Raw genomic sequence first — 13,150 nt, 5'->3', positions numbered from 1 at the left:
GAGAATAGAGAGGAGGAAAATTCAAGTCAATTATCAAAGGAAGAAATTCAGGGATGATTCTATTGCTAGAAAGCCATTTTTGAGTGCACCTATAATCAATAACACCTTTAAAGCATTAAGGTAGATGTGATTTCTGTGGTGAAAACACAAATACATTACCACATCATCTCCACCCAAAATAAGTTTTTCTACATTATCTTATTTTTCAAACTCTATTCTAATCTTCTATTCTACAGGTCTCCTTAACTATAAAGTTGAATTTTTACAGTCTGTACCCAATCAACTGACACCCCACTATACCATGCCATTTTCCACTTCTTTGCATTTGCTTGTGTCCCTTTTCTTGACACCCTGGCCCATCATTATGATGACTTTGCCCTACTTTGACTAACTAAATACTAACCATCCTCCTAGGCCTAGCTGAATTCCTCTCTGCTTCATGAAGCCTTTCTGCCCTACTTAGAATAACATCTTATGCCACTTAAGAGGTGATAAATTGACTATATTGAATAGTTCCATAACTACTTTATAGGTTTTTATCTTTTGTATCCAAATAAAGTGTAAGTACATTAAGATCAGAGGACACCATATTATTCTCCTTTATCATCTAAAAATGTTCAGTACAGTGTTGGCATGTATTTGGCATTAAATAAATATTTACTGATGGATTTATTGATTTTAGTAAATTCTTCACAAGTACAGATTATTTCACGTTTTGTACTTGCACACACAATGTAGGCACTGTGTTGAATAGTTCCAGGCACATAGTAGGCAATTAATAAGTACTTGTTGATTGATTAATTGATTGATGCTAGAATTCCTGAAGGCATCTCTGTAGGCATCCCTGATGAAACTATGGCTAATTAGGAAAGAATCATACATCATCGAATTTGCCCCTGGGGGCCTGTCTCTAAGCCTGTACAGGAACTCCATGCATGGGTTGCTAGACATATGGGAGGCAGAGGATTCACAGAGGGAGATGAATAAAAAATGCCAACAAATGCAGCAATCACCTGAATAAAAGGGCTTGGGAACAAGTCATTTGCCTCTGACTAAAATAAGCTCTTGCTAAATAGCTGTAGAAGCACACGTGTAAGCATTTGACATTTAGGGGAAAAAATAGCTAGCATGTATATAGCATTTTAAGGTTTGCAAAATGTTTTACATGTGTTAACCCCTTTGGTTCTCACAAAATCCTGGGAGGTAGGTGCTATTAACATTTATATTTTACAAATAAGGAAACTGAGGCTCAGAAACATTAAATGACTTACCCTGGTTCATACAACTACTATATGTCTGAGGCAGGTTTTGAACTCGGGTTTTCCTGACTCCAAGTCCAACACCTTAACCATTGCTTCACTTATCTGCAAATTAATAATTATAACAACAACAACAACGATGACGACAACAACAGATGATATAGACCAGATAATATCACATTATCCCTTGTTCTTTTAAAGTGCCAGTCTTTTATTACAATACTATTATCAAAAACTTTGTCTGCACATACATCTCTTTTAAGCTTTGGTTTGGAGCTGGTAAGAGGGCAATCTTTATTTAATTTTAAAAAATAAATCTCTGCTTGTTCAGCCCAGTTCGTCTGAACTCCTGTCTTCCTCTTTCTCCCAGTTCACTTAGGCACACTTGCAGGCCCAAAGGTTTTGCTATTTGGGTTGCTACTTGAAATACAAAGCCCCACCCTTCAAAGACTTGAAACATCCCACCAATTGACTAAAAAGATTAAATTAAGGAATATTGGCAGTATATTGTCCATACTATGACAAATAAGGAAAAGTGCCTTGAAACAGAGACATCCAATTCTAATGTCAAGAAATACAAAGAGCATCAGGATTGGGGTCAAGGGTTTAATTTTGTTTTTGTTTTCATGTTAGTGAGATCTATGACCAGGTCTTTCGGGAAATGGGTGGAACAAACTTTGAATTCCAATGAAAATCTGTTCCTTGGTGAATTTTAACTTCTACTTGCATGGGATATGGTTCAACAACGATAAAAATGGGGGAGGGGAAGAGGAGGAAGCAAAATGCCTTTTCTTATACATTGTGTTTAGAGCCATAAGCTCTGCTGGGGAACCTATGATGAGAACTGCAACCTCTTGTTAGACAAAGAAAAGCACTATTAGACTTCCCCTATCAGCCCTGAAGGCTGCCAGAGGATGAGCACCTGTTTCTCCTAATGACTGAGAGTACACAAAAGGTATCAAGGGAGAACAACCACTCAAGATAGTGCAAAGCAATGCCAAGGAGTCATTAGCTAAAGGCAAGAGAGAGCAACATTCAAAGTCTCCTCACCATGCCAGCCAGCCTCCAGCCATCATCCTCATCCACATCTTCCTTCCTCTGAAAACTTGGACTCTGTCCCTTGCTCTAAAGCTTTTGTGGGGCTCAAGTCCTTCATACCACTTCCCAGATGTAGCTTCACCATTCTCCTCCACTCTTCTACTTCTACTACCCCACAATGTATTGTCTTCTTCTATTAGAATATAAGCTTCTTTAGAGGAAAGACTGTCTTAGTAACTGTAATTTGTATCCCTAGCATAGCATTGGGCACATAGATAGTACTTATTAAATTCTCTGTCCTCTCTGTGCTCTCTCTCTCTCTCTCTCTCTCTCTCTTTTTCCATCCATCAACATATCTATAAATGAAGATGGGAGCTGGGGAGAATGACAAAGCAGAAATACTCAGAATCATATATCATAAGTTTAGAATTGAAAGGGACCTTTAATCTCTCACTTTGCAGACGAGGAAACAAAAGATTAACCCAGAAAAATTAAATGACCTACCTGAGGATACACAAGTAGTAAACTGCAGAGCTGGAATTCAAACTCAGGTCCTCTGACTCTAAATCCAGTGTTCTTCCTACTTCACCAGGCAGACCAGGTAGACATGGGTTCAAGTTTCATCTCTCATAATTTTGAAAAAGCCTTTCACTACGTGTCAAAATTCCTTACATCTTCCTTCATTCTCCTTTTCCGCATTCCAATGCATAAAGTGATTGTCCTTTTTCTAGACAACAGGCACCAACTATTCTTCAAATATTCTATACATTCCCCTCCTTCCTCTCCAGAAGATAGCCCCCATAATATCTCCCTGTCTTTCTAATCTTAAAACTCTCCCTATTTACCATTTATTTCGCTGTTACACTTGTGCCCCTAACCCTGAGAGAGAAAGAGAGAAAAAAAAAACACTCACTAGAGCCTACTATTCTTTCAAACTTTGAGAAGCCTTTGAAAAGTCAAAACAATAGAAAATTCTAGGTTATTTTTGCCTCCATTTCCTCTCCTTTCACTCACTCTTCTCACCATTCAACTGAAACTGCTCTCTAAAAAGTAATCAATGATTATTTAATTGACACCTCTCATGACCTTTTCTTAATCATTGTGCTTCTTGACTTCTTTTCAGCATTGGGCTCTCTCTGCTGCTGGATACTATTTTCTCTTTGTTGTTGTTGTTGTTGTGTGTATGTTTGTGCATGTTACTTTACTGATTCTCCTCCTACCTCTGTGACTTCTCTATTTCATCCCCCTTTCCTAATTTGTTTTTTCATATCATACCCACTAACTGTGAGTGTTCCCCAAAGCTCTTGTGGAAGATCAACTGGACCTCAGGAGAGACCCTAGGTTGTAGTATGAATATGTAATAGATATATAGCCTGGATATAGTGATTTAGGAATCATTTGCATGGAGATGATAATTGAACCAATGGGAGCTGATGGGCTCACTAAGTGAGTCAATGGAGAGAGAAAACAGAAGAGGGCCTAGGAAAGAGCCTTGGGGAACACTCATAGTTAGGAGGTGTGACATGGAAGATGAACCAGAGGAAGGAGAAGAGCCAAGAGAGCATTGTCATAAAAACATATGCATTTAAATGTTTTTTTGTGTGTATGTATATATACACACACATACACTTACATATATACATATATTTGTATGCACATGTGGGGAGAGAGAGAGATCTACAGAGAAGACATATCTGTATCTATAATTATTGATGTATAGTAATAGGTATGTCAAACAAAACATCCCAAGCTAAACTCATTATGTTTTACAATATCAACTCATCCAGATTGATAACCTTGGTGTCATTACTCTTAATTTATTGAATAAGTTACCACATCTTGTTATTTCAGTATTTCGACTCCATTTGGGAATTTTTATAAATTCCAAAATAACCTTGGTTCTTAGTATATTAATATATTTATCAGAATTTCTCAATTACTTTCAGGCTCACTACAAGGAAAAGAACTTGCAAACTGTTTTATGTTTTTTTAAAGATGCCTAGATCTTATAGATTCACCTAGATTTCTTCTTACAACGGTTGGCATGGCCTGGAATAAAAAGTGAGTTTCATTGCTGAAAATTACCCTTTTGCAATCTTTAGTGCTCTAGTCTTTGTCTTTTCCATGATAAGAGGTTTTATTTTTACTCTTCACAACGATAGTTAATACCTGTTTTGTGTTGTTTTATTTTTAATGACACTCTTTTAATCCAACCTCAAAGAGCCCATTCTACACTGTTGGCAAAAGGCGAGAAACAACCATTTGTTAATCACTTACTAAGTGGCAAGCACTGTGCGTGTACAATCAATAAAAGCCCCTCTTGCTGCCAGATCACTATGATGGTCCTTGCTTATTTTCTGAAGATTACTTAAGCTGATTCAGAAAATGTCATGTCTTGACATTTTTGGCTGTTTTTGTTTGTTTTCCTCTTCCCTCACCCTTTTTTATGCTTTGGTACAGCTGATAGTTTCATCATATTCACTTAATGATGCTTGAAATGTGTGGTTTCTGTACACTAGCAAGACCCACAATAGTTCTAACAATTATTAAAGTCTGTCTTTTAAGAATTATGTGTTTCCTTAGATTAATATTCATTCTTAATCAAAATTTAGCTTCCTTTGGGCAGAGCACCCTCTGGTAAAGGGAGAGGAGGGGAGGAAAGGGGAGGAGAGATTTGGCCTAGTTTATTTGGGGTTTACTGGCTATATCTCTCTTTCAAAGATCAAGCCTTAAACTCAATTCACTCTGGAGCTCATAGATTGGACAACAATATGTCCCTGCCCAAGCACCACTTAGTGGTTATTTTTTGGGCTCTCCTGATTCAGAGTTAATGTAAATAGTAACTGTTTCTCTTTTGGCTAGCAACCCTGAGGGTCTTCCCCTCCCAGTTTGATTTTTTTTTTTTTTATTAAAGGGGCCATCCCTTGATTCACTTCTTAAAGAAGTCTATTCACTGAATGGGCTTTACCTCACTCAAAGTGAGAACCTGAAAAGACCTAAGCTTAAAAGGGCCAATGTCTCCCACTGCATCCTGGGCCATCTCTAGTCATCCTGATGAATATCTGGCCACTGGATCCAGATGCCTATGGAGGAGAAAGTGAGACTGGTGACTTTGAACAACCCTCCCTCATTCAAATCAAAGTCAATTGCAAGTCATATATCGTCATCTCCTTGATGTCATGGTCCTCTTCAAGAATGAAGGACAAACACAATTCATTCTTATAAACATAAGAATGAGCAATAAAACAAAACAAACAAAAGAGAAAAATAAAACATGAGCCTTGCACAGTACCTAACTGACATAGAACCAAAAATGGGGGGAAAAAAGAAGAAATAAAACAGGTCAATCAGATTTCAACTGATCAAGGTCAGAATTTCTGAACCATTCAAATGTCAATAGAAGCACACACATATAATTAGTAAGACAGCTAGTTAACTCAATGGATACAGCTTAGAACTTGGATACTTCCTAGCTGTTACCCAGTACAAGTCACTTAACCTCTCCCAGTCTCAGTTTCTTCATCTGTAAATTGAGTAAAATAATAGTACCTCTATCACAAGGTTGTTGCGAAGATCAAATGAGATCATACATGTCAAGCTCTTTGTAAACCTTAAAGTACTATAAATATATTATATTATTATTATTATTATTATTATTATTAAATACAATCATGTCAAATTTATTGCTGGTCTCAAGTAATTTGCACATCACTGTGCATTATCAGTTTGCGGCCCTAAACATTTCATTTATTTTGTCCAGCAGCAGCGATGAGTTGTACTGTGTTCACTCTGCCTCATCTAACATTTCTTGGGAACAAAGGTCAGCTTTTGAAAAACATCTGGCTAATGGTAGAAATGTGTTCAATACTATGAAAAATCACTGTTTTGTGTAAATCTAACTTGTCCCTATAGAGATCACATCCGTAATCCTAGCCTATGTGGCACCATAGCATGATCAACTGAGCTAAACTGTCCAAATTGAATTAATAATAATTTTCTGTTTTAATAAAATGATTTTCTTTAAAGTTCAAAGCACAGGTTGTCATGGAAATAAATCTTTGGAATTTGAAAATCAAAAAAAATACGTAGTGTAAGACAGACATTGATTACTTTAATTGCATATGTATGTATAGAGACTTATTCATGTGACTTCAATTAAAATTAAGTGGCATGGAAATTAGAAATTCAGGGACTTGTACTTCTATTTATAACTAAAATAAAGGCAAAATTCTACTGAAAATATTGCTTTAAATAATTCTAAGCTATTCATTGAAAAGAAGCTTGAACCTAAAATAAATAAATACATAGAGAAAAAAATGAGTGACTGAATGAATAACTTTGCCCTGGACTAGCACTATTTATGGGGGCAAAATGATATAATTCAAGTCTGATACCAGCTCTTTGAGGAGAGAAGAGGAGCCAGAGAGCCTTGTGGTCCCAATCTCCTACTCCTCTCCAGGTAGGAATCAAAGTCTTCATTGGACTGAAGTGTAGGAGATTCTAGCAATATTTATTTATGTCTCCTTGTAAGGTGCATTTACATAGACTCATGTAGACATACACATAACCTACATGTGTAATACACACCTTACAGAATGAATGGATAAAAAGATATTTATTAAGCAATTACTACGTGGGAGCACTGTGCTAAGTAATGGGATAATAAGTACAAAAGTAAAACAATTTCAAATTATGGTTCCAGAGCTGAAGGGAAGAGTATAAAATTACTAAGTAGAGTGAGAATGTTTTTACACAACCTTAGGGAGGTTTGGAGCACCAAAGTTTCCTATAAGGGAACATAGAGCTCAAAACAATATAGTAAAGCAAATCAGTTTTACTGAAGGTAGATACTCACAAAATAAAAGGTATTCGCAGAGAATGATAGAAATAGGTCAAATCTGCTGGGCCCCTGGGAAAAATTGGGTAACATTTTGGGGCTTTGGAAGAATGGGTACCATCTCCCCAACCAGTAAAGTTTAGTGGGTTTATTATAGAATTCTTATCTGGTTCCAGCAGGACTAGGCATTGAAAGAAGGAAGCAAGTAGCCTGGACCTCAGGCTTGATCTTCATTCATTTTAGTGGCTGAGTGAAAGCTCCTGGGAAATCGGCCTCAAGTTAATATTCAAACTCCCTATTGATGGGAACAGTAACTTTGGGGGATTACTAGTGGTCTTGCTCTGACAGAGTCATTCAATTTCCTTCTTAAAGGGTTTTAAACTCCCTCAGGCTTATTTGTTTTAGTGAGGAATAAAATAAAAATATGTAATTTTAAAGCACAATATAAATGTTATATCATCATCATCATTATCCACTTTCCCAGTTCTCCTAGAACAAAACATTTCCTCTCTCCTGTTGTTCTATATTTTCTCCTTCTCATACCTTCCCCATTCCTAAGCTTTCTTCATCCAGCCTTAGCCTTCAGCTAACCTATGGGATCCAAGCTAGTCTTTGGTACAATAACAAGTAATCAATAAATGTTCTTGAGAAAGCAGCATATACACTGATTGTGAAGTTGGGCAAAATGATAAAAGAGCAGAGAAAGGCAGTCATTCAGACAATACAGCCTTCTTCTTTTGCTGCTAAATTGTCTACCCACCCAACTCCTCTTATATGTAGCTCTGAATTTATTTCACTATCTATTATCCTACCAGGATCCCAGCTTGCCCTTTCTCTATACACACACACACACACACACACACACGTATATGTTTATTTATATTCACATATTTATATGTACAGACATGTATATATACATATAAATGTTTGTATATATATGTATTTAATTTAATCTTACAAGTACCATCATCAATATGAATAGCAAGAAAACGTGTATCTGTGTAGTCAGGGATGTACCAGTAAATATTTAACAACCAGCTCTTGAGTAGAGGGAGGTGTGTACGTGACACATTTTTAAATTTAATCTGCAATATTATCATTTACTCCACCACTTTCCTAAGTCTAGATAATCAATAAAACAATAAACCAATGGCTGGTTTATAGCTCTGTCCCATGTATGAGATGCAAATACTCACACAGAAAATTTAACAATCAATTCTCGAGAGGTAAAAGCTGGATCAAGGACACTCCTGTGTGTATGTTTTATGACTTGAGGAGTGCCAAAGAAGGACCAATTATTTACAAAGAAAGAGATATACATATCATTCTTACCAACTTAATTTATCTGAATCTTGAAGGCCATTTTTGGTCCTCCAAAGTCCCCTATCAAAATGAAAGTAACTTTGGGAAAGTACCATGCAAAATAAATAATCAGTTAACAGAATCAGGCAGCAAGGTGGTGCAGTGCATAGAGTGCTAGCCTGGAGTCAAGAGGACTCATCTTCCTGATTTCAAATCCAGCCTCAGATACTTAATAACTGTGTGACCCTGAGCAAATCACTTAACCCTATCTGCCTCAGTTTCTCATCTGTAAAATGTCCTGGAGAGGTAAATCCCAAACCACTCCACCAGCTCTGCCAAGAAAACCCTAAATGGGGTCATGAAAAGTCATATACAACTGAAACAAATGAACAGCACTAACTTTTTTTTCCTCACATTTATTCATTTAATTTTTAATTTATGGAATAAAATAAGCACTTGTTTTTCCAAGATTCTTTCCCTTTTTCTCTAATCATTTTTGGAAATAGAGTTGGTAGTGGTATTGCTGGGTCAAAGGGTATATGAAGTTTAATAATTCTTTGGGAATAATTACAGATTGCACTCCAAAATGATTGGATCAGTTCACAATTCTACCAACAATCAGTATCCCAATTCTTCCAACATCCCTTCCAACATTTGTCACTTTCCCCTTCAATAATTTTAGTCAATCTTGTAGGTATAAAATGATATTTCAAGGAAGTTTTAATTTGTATTTTTCTAATCAATAATGATTTAGAGCATTTTTTCATATGATTATGAATTGTTTTGATTTCTTCACTGGAAAACTGCCTGTTCATATCCTTTGACCATTTATCAATTGGAGAATGACTCATATTCTTACATATCTGACAAAATTCTTTATATATTTAATATATAAGACCTTTATCTGAGAAACTCTCTATAAAAGCTTTCTCAATTTTCTGTGTTCCTTCTGATCTTGGCAATATTTGTTTTAGTTGTACACAAACTTTTTTAATTTAATGTAATAGAAATAATACATTTTATACCTAACTTTGCTCTCTGTCTCTTGTTTCTTCATTAATTGTTTGCCTGTTCATAAGTCTGATAAGAAATAAGTTTCATGTTCGAATTTTCTTATAAAATCTCTCTTTATATCTGGGCCATGTATCCATTTTGACCTTATCTTGATAAATGGTGTAAGGTATTGATCTATGTTCAGTTTCTGCCATATTGTTTTCCAGTTTACTCAACAATTTTTACCCAAAAAATGAATTCTTATCCCAAAATTTTAAGTCTTTACACTTGTCAAATACAAATTTATTATGTTTATTTGCTTCTGTAAATTGTATGTCCACTCTGTTCTATTGATTTATCTTTCTATTTCTAAGCCAATACAAAATAGTTTTGATAATTACTGTTTTATAATATAGTTTGAGATCTGATGCTGCTAAACCTCCTTCCTTTCCATGGTTTTTCATTATTTCCTTTGATATTCTTGACATTTTATTCTCCCAAATGAACTTTATTATTTTTTTTCCAATTCAGTAAAACAATTTTTTGCTAATTTAATTGGGATGGTGTTGAATATATAGATTAGTTTAGATAAATTGTACTGTTTATTATATTGATCTTGCCTACCCATGACTAATTAAAATTTCTCCAATCATTTAAATCTGATTTTATTTGTATAATTTTTGTATAATTTTGCTTACCTAATTCCTATATAACAAAACAAAACTAACTCATAATCAGAAAATCTCCAAATTGGAAATAATGTTAGTGATCATCTTCTTAAACTCCTAAGCAACACATTAGTTTGCTTCATCAAGTACGCTTATCAGAAACTCGGGCATTGTGCTTAAGGTTAGCTTGAATTCAACATAGGGCACAATAGTGTATATTGAGGGGTGGAATAGGACTGGATTAAGAAGGGTTAGAGATGAAGGGAAAATGGGAAGGAACAAATATAGCAAAACCAAGACATATAATAAAAGAAACCACCAGCTTTCCAGTCATAGGAGGGAAAAAAGAAATGTAAACTTTGTGATCAAGTTCACATGGTAGGTAGATAAAAAATGAAAAATACTACTAAAGGAAGGTTGATACTCTCCTTTCCTAAGAAACATTCAGCCTGGAATGAAGTTTTTGTCTGGCCTCATCAGTTTCTGTAGACCTTGCTCCCTACATAAGAGCTATTCTTGAAATGTCTGTATATACCTTAGTAACTTTTACTTTAAATACTTCAATGATAACTTCCATTTACGTAACATAAATGATTTTCATGTACATCATCATCATCATTGATCCTTGAAACAAGACTCATCCATTACACCCATTTTGCAGAGGAGGAAACTAATGTTTAGACAGTCAAAATAATTATAGCTAGTTATTGACTCAAAATGCTCAGGGCCAATAACTAATTTCATTAAATTAAAATTCCTAACCCTATTTTTCCAAACCTTATTCTTGAAAATGTTACTAAATTGTCAGTGTCCACTTTTCTGCCTCAATAATGTTATGTTAAACACCAGAGCCTAGCCCTGGTTTTGTTGAAATTATGACCTGTATGAGCTCAGTCAACTTGCTTCTGACTCTGTGTCTGTTTCTTCATGTGAAGGGGAAAAAAAGACAGACTGGCCTAAGTTCTCTTCTAGAGATAACACTTAAGACTTTATAACTGAATCTCTCTTTAATACTATAGTCTTCCAGGGTCTTGGGTTTATCATTTGAGCATTAGTTCTCTTGCCAAATTAAAGATGAAGATGGAAAATGCATAAGGGATGGAAAAGAATTTTTGCTAACCCCAGGGCATATCCTGAAATAGACCTTTTTTAACCAAATCTCTGATGAGAGTTTATTTTCTTGAGAATTTCCTTTTCCCTCAAAGTAGCAATATATATGATCAGTTGAAAAGTATTATTTTTTTGTGTTACACTAATTGATTATATGTCCCTTAAGATATTTTTAAAATTTTGGAGGCAGCTAGGTGGTGCAGTGGATAGAGATCTGGCCTTGGAGTCAGGAGGACTTGAATTCAAATCTGACCTCAGGCAGTTGATGCTTACTAGCTGTGTGACCCTGGGCAAGTCACTTAACCCCAATTGCCTCACCAAAAAGCAAAAAAAAAAAGCCAGAAAGGTTAGCTAAAACCATAGCAAATAATTACCTATGGGTTTAAAAAGATCTTGACAAGCATCTACAAGATGGTCATAAATTTAATTAGCTAATATTTAATTAGGAGACATTTATCATTAAGGTTAAAAAAATTTCATAATAGAGTATGAGGAAGTGTGACCAAACAATAGTTCTTCTGAAAAAGAGCTAGAAATTTTCATAAACTGCAAGTTCAACATGATTCAATGATGTTACATTGGCATATGAGAAAAGTAATTCATCTTAGGAGGGGAAAGGAGAGAAGGAAAGGGAGGGGGAAGGGGAGGAGGAAAGTGAGAGTGAGAGCTAGAGATTACTCCCTGTACTCTCCAGATGGCTAAGACACATTTGGAGTAGCATTTTTAGTTCTGAGTGTTTGCATTTTCAGGAGGACATTGATAAGTTGGAGAGTAACTGGAATTATGAAGTCTCTGGAATTCATGTTGTGTGAAGATTGTCTGAAGGAACTAGAAATATTTAGCCTAAAGAATGCAAAATTGAGGGAAAACATGAAAGTTGTCTTCAAGTATTTAAAGGCCAGTGAGGTGGAAGAGGGATTAAACTTATTTAGATTGACTCCAGAAAGCAAAAACTAAGAAGAATGATCAGAAATAGGAAAGATATGAATTGCATTTGCCTCCTAATAATTAAAGCTCCTTGAAATCACAATGGACTGAATGGGGAGGTAGTAGGTTCCCACTCTCTATAGACCTTCAGGGAAAGACTAAATGACCATTTTCTTATTATTTCATGGAGGGGACTTTTGTTCAGATATCAGGTGAACTTCCTTCTCTGAAATTCTGCAAATGATAGCTATTAACTTTATTAAAGGACTTATTACAATATCGCTTTAAAGAGCCACTCCTCTTGTGAAATTAAAATAGGACTCCTCAGGCATAGAGCACAACTTTTCAAGTGTTCACTGTGACATGTGATAAGCATCACCAAGACATACTTTCTCATATTTAGCTTGAGAAAAGAATGAAAGGTCAAACAGGTAAATTTATGTGACCAGAAATGTGGAAGAGTGAACTTTAAAAGTTCTTAGAGAACTTAGAGAACCCTACAGAATCAACTAAAATTTAATTGTAATAATAACTTCAACAAAGTTGTAGGACATAAGATAAACCCATATAAATCATCAGCATCTCTATATGTAGCCAACAAACCCAACAGGATGAACTAGAAGGAGAAATTCCATTCAAAACTATAATACAAAAATATTTGGGAGTGTATCTATCAAGACTCATCCAGGACTATATGAATCTAAATATAAAACAGTTTTTGAAGAAGTGAAGGAAGTCTTAAATAATTGGAGAAACTTTAATGGATAGGTTGAATCAATATAATTTAAAAAAAATAAAACTACCTGAATTAATGAACAACTAGGTAGTACATTGGATGGAGTGCAGGCCCTGGAGTGAGGAAGACCTGAGTTCAAATCCAGAATCAGACATTTAGTAGCTGTGTGACCCTGAGCAAGTCACTTACCCTTGTTTGCCTCAGTTACCTCATCCATAAAATGAGCTGGAGAAGGAAATAGCAAACCACTCCAGTATCTTTGCCAAGAAAACTCCAAATG

This window comes from Vombatus ursinus, unplaced genomic scaffold, assembly GCF_900497805.2.
Source record: "Vombatus ursinus unplaced genomic scaffold, bare-nosed wombat genome assembly UNPS02010548.1, whole genome shotgun sequence".
Classification (NCBI taxonomy): Eukaryota; Metazoa; Chordata; class Mammalia; order Diprotodontia; family Vombatidae; genus Vombatus; species Vombatus ursinus.
Note: the sequence above shows the minus strand (reverse complement) of the source record.